At 38.8% G+C, this 14,705-nt stretch overlaps 1 long non-coding RNA gene across 2 annotated transcripts in view; it reads right to left on the bottom strand.

Moving 5' to 3' along the window:
- The window catches only part of LOC138200636 (uncharacterized), a 46,146-nt gene that overhangs the window by 9,013 nt on the left and 22,428 nt on the right, over positions 1–14,705 (bottom strand). For both annotated transcript variants that reach the window (XR_011178413.1, XR_011178412.1), the window contains exon 2: positions 12,949–13,017. This is a non-coding gene — a long non-coding RNA (uncharacterized lncRNA). The remainder of the gene's footprint in view (positions 1–12,948; positions 13,018–14,705) is intronic.

Here is a 14,705-nt window from a genome sequence, read left to right as displayed (position 1 = left end):
GCACATAAAAACACATATTCATTATCATCATTAATCAAAACAAGGTTTATGAGCCACACTGTAAACATAAGTCTCCATTTGTGACATTTTGATATAGATGACTTTAGCTTTGGTCTACCAGGAAGCTACTCCTGATAGGTATTTCAAGCAAAAATACTTTTTGATATTCACTGGGAATTATAAAACTATACTTCGAAGACCCCCACCCCAATTTTTGGCTTGTTCAATTGTCTCTAAACAACCAACATCATGGTCTTTTAAAAAAGCCCTGCTAGTCGACCCAGTACATGGACTTGCAGAAGGTGGTGTAGCTCAACATTTTTAGAGCAGGTTCAAGGGTAGCCCTCCAGCACTGACTCTCTCCCACCACTCTGGTCATAATTACCTTGCTGACAGAAAAGTGGGAAAAAGGCTGGATGGCAAAGGAACTGCAGCAGAATAGCAGAGGAGGAACAGGAGGGTGGCTAAGTGGAGCCGGAGGAGATTCTGAGGTGGAGCAGCGCTGAAGAGGTCGCCTGCATCTCCTATTTTACCACTAAGTTCTTGTTACGTCACTTATTTGCCATACAGCCATTTGTATGGATGCTGTGATTGATTAGGCAGGCACATTTGTCATTGAGACAGATTTCTAAACTTCATTGTTGCCTGGACAAGTGATCCTTCAGCCCTTCAGACCCATCGCAGTAGCAAACAGCCTCCTTACTCACACAACTGCACATAAACAGACACGGCCCAAAAATTGTTATGCAAACATTGTGCTGATTTTTCTGAATGCCTCAACTGCATCCTCAAAGGAAACGGCTGCCACTCCCATGAAAAATGGCAAACTCTATTGATTAGTTATTGATTAGTAGGCCATGGTTGAAAGCAAAATGAGATGTACTTTTCTAGATTGAGCCAGGAGACAGTTTCTGGACACTATTGTGTTTAAACTGCATCCATATCCTGCTTGGTGACACACAGGCCCCGAATCACACACACTCTAATTCAAATATAGCTATAAACAAGGAGTCACTATTTGAAATATTTCATTTACCTGCCGATTCCTTCACAGTGATGCATTGAAGAGATGGTAAACAGTACAAATTGGCATTACATAGGTAAACATTCAGAAAGTCACAGTTATCACATGTGATCAATTGATAACACATCATAATACCTGATCCATAATGAACCATAATCATTGTTTTCACATGTGCAGTGTGGAAAGTCTGGAAATGTAAATTGATTAACACTGATTGAGCGTTATGTCATGCATCCTGATGGCCTTGTCAGAGAGTGAATGATATGCTTTATGTGTGACCAACTTCATCTTCAGCAAAGCTTGCAGAAATACTTTTAGTGAATAACTATTGATCTCCCATTGGCCTATTAGCTATGAATTGGCAAACATCTCAGTGGGAAAAGAATTTCAGTATGCTGGCAGAAGTGATCTCATTCACCCTGAAATAAAGAGGGTGAGTGAGATCAATCATATCTGCCAGTGAATATGTTGTTGAAATATGTCCTACCTCTCCAATTAGACAATCACATTTTTTTTTGTATCTAATAACTCTAACCTTTTATCATGTTCTTTGGTGTGCTGTGACTGCTGAGATTTAAATTCCAAATTTACAAGAAAGGGCAAAACTTTCCCAAGAGAGGCCAACTCCCTTTTCTTTCCATTAAGATGGTAACAATAGTCTCATCATTGTTTCATTGGCCGTTGACTACACCTTACATTAAAATATGGGGTGCAATTAAGAAGTTTCAAAACTGTTCCTGTTGGGCACAAACGGAGCAGCGGGAAGCTCTAACTTTGAGTGGTAAGAACTGTTGGTCAACAGAAGCATGTGTGTTACACATGATGTTGTGACCACTGGTACGATCGCATTTGCAATTTCACTATGGACCTGAAACTTGACCAGAGGGCGCACACAACATTTTTTTTCAAACTCGGGCAATGTAAACCCTTCAATTACTTCAGAAAGACTGAGGCAATGAAGCAATGAGGCGGGCGAGGTGTTCTGAGTTTCAAGATGACAAGAACATCACTGTCCAAAACTGAAGAAGATGCATCGGGTCAGGAGCACAACCAGGGGGGCGGGGGGTTCTTTGACATTCGCAGGTTGGTGCGACGTGAATATGTGCCCTAGGGTCAGACTGTCAACACCGAGTTCTACTCTGACGTTCTGAGGCTCCTGAGGGGAAACCTTTGGTGCAAACCACCTAACTGTGGCGTGATGTCACTTTGGTTCTCCAACATGACAATGTGCCCATTCACAGCACGTTCAACGCACGAGTTTGGTACCCACAACAACACAATCGCCGTTACTCACACCTCCTACTGCCCAGATTCGCCGCCCTGCGACTTCTTTCTGTTCCCAAAAAAGGAAGGTCAAACTGATGGGTCACCGTTTTGACACGGTGGAGGAGATGTAGCATCAAGCAGATGGTGCTTCACACCTTACAGAACGGGACTACCAGGGGGGCGGGGCAGGAGCACTGGGAGAGGTGTATCGCTGCACAATGGGACTACTTTGAAAAGGATGCTGGCCAGATGTAAATCAGATACAGTTTTTGGTTGTCACATGCATAGTCTCGGAATTCTGCGATCATACCTTCTATATACCATGTATAGAAATCGAGGTCCAAGATTTGTGATCACAATACTGAAAATACAGAAGGCAAAATCTGTGTTTCTGCAGTGACTTCTTTTTTGTAACGTTATCTGTAACTGGGCAGTGACAGCTCCCTGCGACAGCAAAAGAACCCCGTGACAGTGTCTTCCAGTCAACACACTGAAGCCTTTCATACTATAGCTGTACAGGCTTTGAGGTGATCATCCCTGCATTGACATGCAAATCTGAGTCAGGGAGATGAACTTTGTTGCTTAGAAACTATATGCTGAGTGATAACATTCCTGGAATGATAGCGAGGAAGTTTTTAACGACTGGAGTTGCTTATTGCCTCCATCACAGTCCTCCTTGCAAGCAGCCGAGTCATGTCTGGCAGCCAAATGAGTTACTATCAGCAACAGTGAAGTGGCACAGGACCCACTTAAACACAGGCTGAGCCAAGAAACAGATCTCCTGTGAGAAGAATGTCTGGCCGCCTTCCCGTGTCATGCAGTGGTGCTGATGGGCTGATAAAGGTTTTGCCAACTTGATTCCTGTCTTCCTGTGACACTGCTGATCAGCCAGAGCTCTGGGAGACGCCTTTTTTTTTTCTTCCAAAGTGGAAGTAAAAGGACCTCGAGGATAATTGTGAGAAGCTGCTGACCCCCGTCGCCCAGGTCAGATTTCTGCAGGACGGGGGCCATTTCCTGGCCACAAACAAACTATCCAATGAGGATTCAAAACCATTCAACTTCTTTACACTATCAGCAGACCTGTTCCCCTGAGGCTTATTTACTTATCAGGTTCCTCAGTAAGATAAACGTTACACATAAACTATGATGGCTCTGACTGACAAGTCAGTGATACAGCAGGATGTGTTGCTTGGTGATTTGTTTGCTGATCTACATGTTGTTGAGACGTTTTTTTTCAGAGGAAGGCAGTTACTGCCGGCTGATTAACTGTTATTGTCTCCATTTTGGATGGATTTCAGAGCATCTCTAAACCTGAATGAGAACATTAACTATAGTTTTACGGCAGTATCAAGCTCAAATGAATCCTAACAAATGAGGAAACGAGGAGGTAAATGTGAGATCATTTAATACAAAACCATGTCTGTCATAAAAAAATGTGATTTAAAAAATGAACAATACAAATGTATTTGGCAAGAACAAAGTGCTTTCCCTTACAGAATAGTTAAGAATAATGATGGTTACCAATTGATTTAACAGCAGAGCACCCACTGACACTAAATACGCAAACACATTCCTGCCTAAAGCATGACGTTAACAGATGATTTCCTAAGGAATGGTTTGTTTAGGGGCCAAATGTATCTGAGCTGTGTCAACAGCTAGTTTCACATGTCAGCGGCTTTGTATATTTAAACCTTTTTACACTTTTGATTAATGGTGCTAATGAGTGATATACTAGGCTTTAATTTGGGTAGTCTTTACTTCAAATGTCAAAACAATGAGATACGTAGACCATTGCACATGTGGAAGATAAGAATGGAGTTAAATCATGTATTTTTCAGATTTTTTTTCAGCCACGAGTTGGCCTCACCATTATTATCATTCATTTTTAGACCGTTTCTGAAGTCCTCATACAAATTCAACCTTCCTACACTCATTTGTTAATTTCCACAGTTTATAAATTGATTTGCAGAAAAACGCTGTCACAGTGGATTTACAGTAATGACCTGGCCTGCCGGTTAGCACAGTGGAGGTGAGAGCAATTTTACACTCGGCCCACAGAGACCACGATTCTAATTCGAATAGTCCTATGTCTCTTGCTTTTATTGTTTGGACCATTTATAAAAAGCACATGTGGCTTGTCGGATGTGCAAGCAAAGAGAAGAGAAAATTATGAGAAGCATCTCATTAACTCATTGGAGCTTTGCTGAAAATGTCCCTTTTCATTTGTTGCAGTTGTGAAAAAAATATTATGTGATGGAGAGAAAACGAATGCTGATTATATAAAGATTATTCATAATGTGATGATTGATGTTAAAAACATTTGGCAGTGAATGCATAACTGAAACACTAATAAAAGCGGAACAGATCAACAGCAGATTTCAAAGTCACATTGAAAAGGCAGCGTCTTTAACTTTAGCAATGTGATGGATTTTTGACTAAAATTGAATATGTGGGCGTGGTTTAGTTACAAATAAAATGCTACGAATGTACACATTACACGTTAAATGCTTGTAAAATCCAAGATGGATTAAATTATTAACAATCATGCAACTTTGCAGTTCGGGTCAAGCCTGGTCCTACCAGAGCCAAATTCACGGCAAAAAAATCTAGCCGTTGCATCCGAACCAGAGACTGTGTATGAAAATGAACACAGCGTCTGGTTCTGAAAAGTAAAGCCTGTTCAGAAGAGCCATGACAAGCAATACGTATGAGGTTCATTGGCTGCACAGACTCCCATTCAACTTCTCTCGTGCAATAAAAAGTCAAAACTATTTTTTCACAAATCATAACAGTGATTCACTAAATTTGCTCATTCTGATTAGTGTTCTGGCATTCCATCTGAAAATAATCCCTGAATTCATTTGACATCATGCCTCAAAAAGTTAATATTTGGGAGCCCTCTGATTAATTCACTGGACGCTACCTTACTAGCGCCAAGACATTAGCAACTAGCTGATGAACACCATAGATTCAAACAGTTTCATCAGAAATGTGTGGAGACCAAATCAAAGCTAAAAAAGGAGTAAATATTGAAGATCCATCACAGGTAAATTCTGCAGCATGACACAAACCACACATGCAGTCTGAGTCATACAGAACTATTTTCAGCAACAGGGAGAACAAGAAGTCCTGCAACAGATGGTATAGGCCCCACAGAGCCTTGATCTCAACACCATGGAGTCAGTCTGAGGTTGCATGCAGAGACACTGAGGTAGCCTAAATCCACAGAAGAACTGTGGCAAGTTCTCCAAGATGTTTATAACAACCTAACTGTGAGGTGCCTTTAAAATTGTGCAAGTCTACTCAGAAAATGTGTTTTAAAGGCAAAGGGTGGCAACAACAAATACTGATTTTATTTAGGTTTAATTCACTTTGTATGAATTTAACTGATAAATAAAAAAAACTACTTATGGCATTTTTAAAGCCTCCTCACTCTACTTTTGCTGGGTATTGTACATCAGGTGACCAGAAACACAATCAAAGGAATGCTAATGCTGTTTCATGTCCTCTGGGTCTGTAAATAGAAAACTGTTTGCTGATAAATTTGCAATCATCAGGTTTTAAAGAACACTCCAGCAAAGCTGTGCTCTTAAATGAAAAACAAAACAAAACAAAAAAACATACTGTAATTAGGATTAGATTTTCTACATGGCCATATTTTCAATCTCAGGATTATTCTGACACAACTACACTGAAAATTATCCAATCTTTAATCATAAGCATCCTAAAATGTTATGACAAATTAACAAGTGGGGCAAAAGTAGAGTGCAGCTTTCTGACAGGAAATGTTCTGGGCTTCAGTGCTTGTTAAATTTGGCACTAAGGATGAGATTTATTAGAACTGTGTGGAGCTTGTTTTGTAAAACTCCAGTCAGTGCAAATGCAACACACATCTTCGCTCTTATGTAAACATTTTGAAGCAGAACAGATGGGTCTGAATCCAAAGGTCATACTGTCATATCACAAATGGACTTATGATGCAGACATATGCGGCAGCTCTTTAGAGCTTATGAGTCATGTTGTCTAGGGTGGCAGCTAAACGTTAGCCCTGCTTGTAATCCACAGTGCTCAGCCTCCTTTGGGAGGCACTACAAACAGCACCTTGTCTGAGCACATAAGCACAAACCTCAGCCACACACAAACCTTGTTAACTGTACTCTTAAGGAGGCCTGAGCCGTGCTACGCTACCTGATTTAGAGAGGAAATCTATGCTGAATGAAATCTATTCTCACGCTCAGCCACATTTCCAGAGTAAACACTTTTACACCTTTAATATTCTCAAAGTGAATTCTCTGTGTCGGTACAGAGATTAAAATTGACTGTTATGTTTGATCTGAATTTACTAACTTGAAACTGTTTTCAAGGGAGGTTTAAAATTCTATGTGAAAATTATGACAAATTTTAATCAACTAATGTTTATTTTGAACTCGGAGGGAGTGGCAACACTCATATTATTTCCAGTTTCCAGACTGATAATCTCTATAACGTGAAATATTTTGGATACCGATGAGATTGACAATGAAGTGCAAAGCTCTCCCTCCAAAATACTGATGTTGTTACTGACTCCAAACACCAGCCGGATTCTGCCCAACCTCCTGTGTAGCTACAATTCAGGATTTACTAATCTACAAATATCCTAAATCCCCTTCACAAAATAATTCTGTAATCTGCAACAGAAGTACAAAAAAAATCGATTTAAACATAAATTCAGTGGTAATCCTGCTGTATTGTATTAGATTATGGAATCAGGCATTCAGTAAAACAGAAAATTTGTCTGAAATGTATCTGTATATATAGATATATGTATACATGTATATATCTATATAGATATATAGATATATATATCTATACTCTCCCTTCATATCAATAACTACCGTACACTTTTAGAGTAAACATCACAGAACCACAGTAAAATATGTACACACACAAAAAAGAAACAATTTTTGGCTACTATGCTTGTAGTTTTGTTTTTTGTTCATTGTGAGGGGACCTTTGACATTATTTCATCATACCAGACATCTCACAGTTTGTCTCAACCTAACTGTTGCTTCAAAATGAGGTTAAGTAGAAGCTGTCTTTTTCTTGGCAGGTTATTAATGTATCCCATAATTTGCTCTTCCACTGAATAGGCACAGAGCTGAATTGCAGTCGTCTGGATTTCAGGGTGTCTGGGGTGGGGCGGAGGGGGGGTGGGGGCGCAGGGGCTCAGTGACACTGTCACTTTATAGCAGAAAGGTTCACGTGTTTGTCCCAGTGTTTTTTTGTGCATTTCCTCCAGGTGCCCCCCCCCCCCAGTCCAAAGACACGCATGTCAGGGTGACTGGAGACACTAAATTGTCTGTAGGTGCGAATGTGAATCTGTCTTTTCTGTGACTTAGCCCTGTGATAGACTGGCAGGTGTTCACTGCCTTTTACCCAGTGCGTGCTGCGATGGGCTTCAGCCTCGCATGACCCCAAAAACAGAAATAGGAGAGTAAAGGAAATAGAAGGATGATAACAATAATGCAGCTAGTTCTTTAAAATATGAAGACACTGGTGTCACAACGCCAGAAAGTTAAATGTTCAATCAATTTTCATAAATGAAAAGAAAACTGGTTTTGCAATCCTTCATGCCACATTTCAGTCTTATCTGTCTGCACCAAAAATATTAAATTTATAGGATATTATTCATTACACAGTTATTAGTTATTAGCTTTTCACTGTCTTTATGTGTAGCTACAAATACTAAAAAAAATATGCCTGTAGGAAACGAGGGTTTAATCCAAATAAAAAAGAAGGAAACTATCTTTGAGACTGTGGATTTGCTATTCATGGGAAGTTATAAAGAAACTGCTCACTGACAAGTTTTAGGCTTTCTGCTCTCAAGACTGATGTGGAATAAATCTTTAATTTTTAAAGCAGTTTTTGGAGCACCCTGGATTCTTGTTTTTCATTATAACCGATAGCATGTTTGTTCTTCAAGTACATGTTTCAAACTATTTGGTTTGTTAATTTATGCTGATTAACTGTTTCCCCGGTAATTACGCTCAAAGTAATTACAACATAAATCTTTTGCACACAAAACTTTAATTTGAGCACAGATTCAGTGACAAAGATGACACAATAAAACTCAGATGAGTGATGTTCAATTTCAGCAAATACATCTTAATCTGAAGTGTTGTTTACGGGCTATAGGAATTACAGAGAAATGATGGGTTGAAACGAGGGCTCGCCCTCTCCAGAACTATGTATGATCGGGAGCTCAGATGGTCATTTTTAGAACAAGGATAAAAAAGTCCCATCTGGGGGGCTGAGAGCACAAGAAACCATCTGCAGGTGCATCAAAATTTTTTCAAAAAGACATCTCCTGGGGAAGCTCATCTACATTCCCCACGACACTGTGCAGGACCCCTGGGGGACCGGACAGGATATAAGAAGCCATAAATGATTTTCTTAGCATTGCAGGTCCTTACTGTGTTCCAGGAAATGACCGGAGTCGATGAGATAAAAAGCAAACGTCTTTTAAAGCCCCAAGAGTCGGGACAACGTGAATGACAATCTAGATGTTGGAGGCTGAAAGAGGAAAGCACAATGAGGAAGTGAATATTTTGTATACTACACGTCTATATAAAATCTATCAACTTTAACTACCTGAAGATAAGTTTTGATCTGTGCAGTACCGTTCTCTTGAAAAATTACAAAACGAGTTTTTGTAATTTCTTTATTAATTATTAACACAGGTCATAGACCTATTACTTCTCGAGGTATTGACAAAACCTGCTGCTCTCACCCTCCCCCGCCTCTAACCCAACAAACCTAAATTGGAGAATCGTTGAACAAACTTTTGCATGTAATCATACACATATTTTATTCATGTAATGATATGTTATAATAGCTAAATCCTTCCGTGTCAGCAGTTCCTGCATGCGTGGCCCAAACAGAGCATCCTGTTACTGAATAGATAAACAGTGTTTGCCAATAAATACCAGAATGAGTCTCTAAATTTAGGACACTCAGAAATGCATATTTCACTTTAGTTAAACCCACTGTGCATTTTGTCCAACTTAATTACACAGAATGTTGCGCCCTACTTATATCTGCACACTTCAATTTCTCTACTCGAGGACCGAGCAGGCAGTAATAATAAATTTCAGACTCTCCTTGACAGACAGCCCTACCTAACTTTGAAGGCAGTAGCACTAAGATGGCTAAGCTGCTCCAGAAAAAGTAAAAACTGTCAAGTATGACTTGTGTGTGGTGAGCAGTGAGCTGGAATCTAAATCACACTGCAAGAAAAATATTTCACATCTACTGTATCCTATTCTAATAAACCACATTCTCCACCAGTGGGGAGATTATGACTGTCCATTTGTCTTGGCCAGGCCACCACTGTTAGGCAGATATTTTCTCCCTGTGTCTGCAACATGCAAAGTTAAAAGCGACGCTGGCGACTGCTGCAAGTCATTTGTCTCTGGTAGCGCTGGTTCGCAGGAAGCCGGGACCTCAGCTCTAGTGGATGATACATTATTGCTATCACTTGCCCCTTGTTTAATTACATCCATGTATGGGGTCTGGTATCATATCCTTCCAAGCGTATCCATCATGGGAAACTTTAACCAAAGTCTGCATTATTGTGTCACACAATCCTGTGTTTGACAGAATATGTGAAAGAATATTTCAGCAATAACTTAAGAAACAGTATGGTATCTCGACAGCTAATCCATTAACACGGTTTATCGCAGCCACAGAATATAAAATGAATTCTTTGGCTTCTTCCTGGACTGCACATGAATAATGAACAGCACATGTAGATATTCCCTGGAAAAGCCTTTGAAGAGCAACTTCTTTTTCTTTAAGTGACTGATTTTGATTTGAACCTGTGATGTTTATTCTTCACACGTCATTTAATTTCTTTGCACAGCCTTTATGTTGGAATTAGATCCAATAACCGCTGCAGAACATACGCTGTATTAAACACAAAGTATATTACAAACGATCACGGCCATATAGCTAAAGACAAAATATTAAATCACCTAAATCAACATTGATTATAACCCTTATCTTTGTATATGTATGTTTATGAGGCATGCTTTAAAAATGTATGGATGTTCGTCCATTTTTCTCCAATTTTAAAATATGTATGAAGGATTGTAATGTATTGGCTTATCTATGCTGATGCAAACATTATGACAGATGCAGAAGCAAATGCTATACAGCTACCAAATAATGCAGATGCTGGAGGATGTTATTTAAAACTTCTGTGTGATTTCCACTCAGGCATTTCCCCTTTTATTTCTGGCAATTCTCTTGCTGAGGTAAGTTTATTATTTTCTGGCCATATGTGGACTACGCAGTCTTAATTATTTCATCATTAATTATGTAATGATTAATGCATTGACTTATCCCTTAGCACTATGTGCTTACTATATAAACTATGTATGTGGCATACAGGCTCTCTTTAAATTTAAAAATGTAAATTTAAAAAGCAACAAAAGATAGCACCTTTTGAAGGGCTGGAGTATACATTGGTATTTAGGTTTTTATTCAATTCTATGAAATGCTAATTAAATATATATATTTTTTTAACATTAGCAAATATAATTTAATATAATGTCTGGGGGTGTCATGTAATTAGATTTTACTCTGGTGGTTCGAAACAGAAATCTCAAAGCTGTACAGAAATTCACAATCATTTTTCAAAACTCATTTGCATGCCAATTTGTGGAGTCTAAACAGTTTCGCTTGTGCTTATTTTGCCTCCTGTAGACCACCAAAAAAAACCCACATAAACAAACTAAAATGAGCTCTGCATGAAGGTTGATACATCTTGTTAGATCCCGGTGCAACACAACAACTTAATGGGCAAATGATAACACTTAATAGACTCATATATCTGGTCTGAATTTTTGACTAATGTATGGTAGCTATAGTTGTACGTTTGCTCGCAAGAATAAAAACAACTCACCAAAATAAACCACGCATTTGTCTGACATGGGAACACTCAGGGGAGCAGTTGGTGTGTGATTGTTGGCATCTCTGTGATTTATATAATATAAAACTAAACAATCCAAGCAATTCCCTCTGTTAACGCACTGCGTGGAAATTTTGGGAGAGTGAAGCTCTTGTCCTACAACTGTTTCCTTCTATTCACTTTAGCCATTTTTCATTTGTATTTGCATTCCGCATGCAATAAGATCCTTGTGTATTCATTCAAGAATGTACTCCTCTACATTCAGGAGCAGCGATCCTAAGTCTAGTATTTTTTTCTTTCTTTCTCCAGTTGATGAATTGAATAAGAAAATCCCTCTGTGTTTCTCCAAGGAGGATATTTCTGAGTAGCAAAAATGCAACAAATCCTCAATGCAGAGTAACCAGACTCTGTCTCGACTGATACCCTTCCCTAATCTGTGCTTGAGAATTAAATAAAAGCTACATTTTGAGTTTACCACCTAACTCGATCGCTCCCTGGATGACTAATGTGTTGCTAGGACAGAAGCTTTGCAATGCGTGCTGAGATCTCCCAGGGCCTTTGTGGCTCTCACATGCTGGACATCCCCATTGAGACAGTAAAGAATAGGTGGTCACTAGGTATGGACACAATAAAACAGAACTCAGGGACGAGAACAATTGCTTGAGCTGTCAAAGGGTGACAGAAACTGTAATTAATGATATTTTCTATTTTCATAGAGGAGAATGAGCAGCTGACAGAAGTATTATTAATGAGTGCAGCCTTGTTGAAAGGAATAATGGTAGTTTATTAGCAGCAAGACAGATTTAACAGATCTCCCTCTAACAAAGGGTTTAGACACATTGAAAAATGGAGACAATCTGCCCTAAAGATCTTATGGGGGAAAATGTTCAATACAACAAAAATGTCAGTATTGTGATCATATTCTTTCCCCCCTTGAAACCATCTGTTAGGCATAATAAAAGAAATCAGTTTTTTGTTCTGAATCTTATCTTTTGAAAAGAGATGTTGAGACCCAAATTGCATCAAGCTAGATTTCTGTTTTACTATGTCTGTAATTAATTTGCACAAACAATTGTTTGACAAGTACATAGATGGATAGTTTTAGTTTTAGTTTTAGATGCATGAATATACATGACTATGTAGTGAAATGGTTGTCTATTTAACGAGCGTTTGATTAGGGATTGCTGCATGACTTGCACTTCGTATCAAAGAGTTAAGACTTTTGTTACAACTACGTTTAAATTACCAAACTAAACAGACTTATACTGTTTGTATTTGTGACCTCATCAATTTGTACTTTTAGGAACATAAAAGTAAGAAACTATGCAATTACCCAGAAACAATCCCATTAGTCCTCAGGATATTATATGTATTTAGGTGACAAATTACTATTTTTGAAGTAATGCAGATAATAGCTATTATCACTGGAGGAAAAAAGATGTGTGCAACGTATTCTGGCTGTGTTTCTGCAGATACTTCTCTGCTTCATTCATTTCACTGGACTGAAATACGGCCTCGATGTGATACTACAGGCGCATGTCACTCAATAGATGTATTAGATGATTTCCAGAGATGAAATGATATCCCCCCTCCAAACCTATATTCAGTTCATGTAATTGATTCTCATCCAGCAAGTTTGACTGTATTATGTTTGTTTGAAAAGTTAAAAGAATTCGGCTAATTTCTCCCCAACCAGGCAATACTTAACCAGATTAGAGTGGCCACTTCAAGCTTTGTTGATGCATCCAAGTGAGGCAGGGCAGCCCAGCTGCAAAAGCTGATCAAAAGAGAGAGGGGGAATGTGATATTAGCATCAAGTGCTTCAGCAAGTGACTCAGACAAAAACATTGAAAAAAACATCATTATTAGACACTTCCTTTACCCATGTTTGGAAGTGAATATATCTGTTTGTCAAGCAGCTGTGTGCATCCATACATGGCATTGATTCGTACTTTAACCAGCATTATAAGGCAATTCCTCTTTTCCCTTTTGCATCCCCTTATTGGTAATATGCTAATGACATCCGCTGTGATTAGTGATTTTCTTCTAATCTTTATTCCATGGTGGCCTGAGCAATCACAGAGGTAGAGCTTCAAGATTTACAGCAGCAAGCTTCTTCTGACTGCTCTTCCCGTCTGCCCTGACTTGATTTAATTTGAATAATAACTAGAAATTTTGATTCAAAGGCCACTTTAGTGCACCACTGTGCATTTGCAGAATCAGGAAACACACTCACAAGGAGAGATTTTTTTCTGTCATGACCTAACCTGTTTTGAGTAAAAGGTATTTAAAGGAGGAAGTGCCTGGTTCATCACTCATGCTTAAAATGGTAATGTCTCATTTGAGTGTGTTAAGTACACATGGATATCTTATTTTCTTTTGGGTCGCTTTTATTGGACTTCTTTGTCCAATATCAACACAAAATTAATGTAAAATAAATTGATGGTCAACACTGAACAGGAAGCTTACATTCATCAAAAATAACCTTACCAGCTAAGGTAAGGGTTTGTTATTGTGGTATCTCAATCTAAATCTGTGGCTACTTAAAGTTCCCATTTTGTAAAAATTCAGATTTCCATTTTGTATTTTAATTAAAAAGCCGGTCACGGGATTAACCAAATACATTGAAAGTGTCAAAATGCTCAGTCCACAGAGAAATACAGACTGACGCAACTGCACCGTTTGGAATTTGTGATGTCACAAACTCACACTCATGTCATATTTCTACCCAAAGCAAAGCACACTGTCCAAGCTGTTATACAGAAGAAAACACCAAGCAATTAGTCTGTCACGCCAACTACAAACCCAAAGAAAACCTGTGGTTGGCCTGGGTGTTTATTATTCAGAAAGAGTGAGCCAATCAGAGGAGAGGGAAATTGATACAGCATCAATCCGCCTTAAAGACACAAACACAAAACAGCCTGTGCTTGGTAGAGCTCCAGAGAGAAGCTTTAGAGAGGAGATGTAAAATTGTATTAAGATGTCTTTTCATACTTAAAAAAAAAATATTTCTTTAAGAATATTAAGACTGAAAATAAAACACAGAAAACGTGTGAAATATGGGACCTTTAAATCCTTGTCAAAAGGGATCTGTTCAATATTTGGTAAAGGCGGATTGTAGGCAACTGTGTTGCAGCACTTGTAGAAACAACATTAAAAACCCATTGTGTCCCACGTGGAGAGTGGGGGCTGTCTGAATAGCTGTGTGGTCTCACACTGTTTCCAGGCATTTTGACTGGAGTCTATCCAGAACACAGGAAAATTGATTATTTGATTTTTACAGTTAACTTTCAGCATTTAAGGGGGAAAAAAAGAGGTTACACAAACTGTACTGACAGAAAGTCAACTTAAATTCCTGCTTAGAACATTTAGTAAGACATCATTCCATAGTTGACCCCCCCAAGTGATGTATTGAATAGGAGGTCTGTCATTTATTCTGGTAATTGAAATACTTTTAGAAGTTTC

This window comes from Embiotoca jacksoni, unplaced genomic scaffold, assembly GCF_022577435.1.
Source record: "Embiotoca jacksoni isolate LCO1_2020_lvr unplaced genomic scaffold, fEmbJac1.0.p SCAF_19, whole genome shotgun sequence".
Classification (NCBI taxonomy): domain Eukaryota; kingdom Metazoa; phylum Chordata; class Actinopteri; family Embiotocidae; genus Embiotoca; species Embiotoca jacksoni.
The sequence above is the reverse complement of the archived record's forward strand: the minus strand, read 5'-3'. Positions and strand labels throughout refer to the sequence as shown.